Consider the following 2,461-nt stretch of genomic DNA (forward strand, 5'->3'; position numbering starts at 1 on the left):
ACTCAGCCCGTGCGTCCTATCGCGAGGCGCTGCGGCGGGTCCCAGAGCCCCCGACGCGGTCGGCAGCAGCTCCACACGTGCTGCCCTGCAGTGAAATCAGGGACATGTCAAAAGCACACATTTATCCATTCAGAGGAAACAGACACCAGATTCAAGCTCATCTGTTCTCTTGAATTTTATTTCATCTAAATAAGATGCAAGGATTGCACTCAGTTAACAACGACATCCTCCCTTCCACAACTGCAGAGATAAACAAATACACCACAGAAGACAAAATCTGAGCACAGCCCTCACCTAGGCACTTTGACAGATCTGTGCCCCAGCACAAACAATAGGTGAAAGAGCCTAAAGCTCAGCCTGTGGATTACTACACATTTAGCAGTTACTTATATAACTCTACTAGCTGGCCAAATTAACGTAAGCCATGTAAAAGGCTCTGGTGGGAAATGTACTTCTCCCTGCAGCAACTTTCTGCCACTTGCTGAGTGACAGTTCAGGAAGCAAAAGAAGGATAAGGTTCTACAAGTGAGCATAAGCCAAAGGAGGAAAGGTACAATATTTTTGTTGTTGCTTTAATTTACAAATAAAGGTGTTAATCACCACAAAGTCACACAAGAACATGACTTGGCCATATGACCAACGCATGTCAATAAGCCAGCATAACTGGCATGTGTCAGAAAGTTCTCAGAAATTTAGTCCCATGACAAACAAAAATGCCAGCAGTCTGCCACTACCAGGAAGGCCCCAGGGATCACAGGGAAGGGCAGACTGCCACAAAACTCTCAGCAGCCTCTTGAGAAGCCCTCAAGAAAAGGCTCAGATTATCTGTTTTTACAGATTCAGCTAGACCAGCAAGCTTGGTCTTTTAAATAACTTCCTTACATTCCTTTTGTACTTCTTTCTGAGAATGTAGGAGACAAGAATTTTCGCTCCACTATGCTACAGAATGATTTTTAAGTTCTCAAACCTCACTATTTAATCTGTCTTGCTAAATAAGTGAAATTAGGTAGATTCTCATTATAACTATTTCAGAATGTGGAAGATACTACATTGCCCTTTTTTTACGCCCTTCTCAACTCAGTATGGTGGCATGAAGGTGTTGATTCCAGGAAAGGTTTCATCTAAAAAAATGTCTTTGTTACATCAAAAGTGAGAACAAGCAGTTGCTGCAACAATCCCCCCAAGAACGTGGTAAAGCCCTCATCACCAGAGGTATTCCAAGACATGATTGGACAAGGTGCTAGATCACCTCATCTGGGCGCCCTTTTCCACACAAGGCTGGACCAGATGATCCTTTAAGGCTCTTCTATGACTGCAAGCAACTACATTAGGGGCATCTCTGCTTAGTAAGCAGGAAATGTATAGCAAATACTGGCCTAGGATGAGTCAGGATTTTATAGTATTAATGTATTAGAGCATTTCCTCAACACACAAATAACCTTTCTAGTGAATAATGTTTCTATTCTCTGTTCAATTCTGTCTGCATTAATTATTTTTAAAGATGCTGTTGAATAAAAGTTTGAATTTGGCAAAACCGAATATAAAACTAGGCTCATCTGCTGCAGAAAATTTGGTACAAAGGCCATCTGGTATAAGTCACTTCTTCAAAGAATCCCAGTGTTGAATTGTTTGTTAAATTCCCAGGTAATCTGCACAGCTTCCTCCCAAGTGCACCAAAGGGGACACAGAGGAATGCTTGTTTCTAGAGAGGAGGAGGCTTGCAGAGGCTGAAATAGAGGTGAGTGACTGTCTTCCCCTCCCGAGGAAGCAACCTGCCTCCAACAAGGCAATAAGTGTTAAGTGCCTGAGCTCCAACAGCAGCTTTTAAAACATTTTGCCCCCAAACAGCTCATCCTTACAAGCTGTGATCTTGCACACCAAGGAGATCATGTCGCTGAACAAGAGACCTATTGGTAATTGATACTATTTATACAAGTTGGCCACTTCTACAAGGAATCACATTACAGTCCATGTCCCAAGTAAGACAAAATAAAATATACATCATTCAAGCAAAATAGTATTATTGTACTATCAACAAAAACACTTCCGGCAAGTAACAGACTTCAGAAGTAACCAAGGACAGAACATCTGGGCCACGGAATTGAGTGTATCAGCAGAGAAGACAAGGACAGTTTGCACCACTTTCTTCCCAGAGCACAACTCCTACAAAAAAAAACCCCTACAGTACAAACAGTAAGATACTACCACACAGGTCACAGCTTAACATTAACTCCCCAGGATGAAGCCCAGATTAGTCAGAGATGCAGACAAGAGAGTTACTCTGCAATTCGTTTCAAGTCCACTGTCTTCAGGAAGCCTGGACAAGTCACCAGGTCACAACAGCATGAGCCTATCACTGCCCAGTACCTTTTGGACCTACCAACTGACTCACATCCCTGCACGTTTTAGAGGAAAAAGCAGCAGCTCAGTGGTGTTCACTGAGGCAAAATAAGAAAAGATG

The sequence above is a fragment of the Merops nubicus genome, unplaced genomic scaffold (genome assembly GCF_000691845.1).
Source record: "Merops nubicus isolate BGI_N331 unplaced genomic scaffold, ASM69184v1 scaffold43482, whole genome shotgun sequence".
NCBI lineage: Eukaryota > Metazoa > Chordata > Aves > Coraciiformes > Meropidae > Merops > Merops nubicus.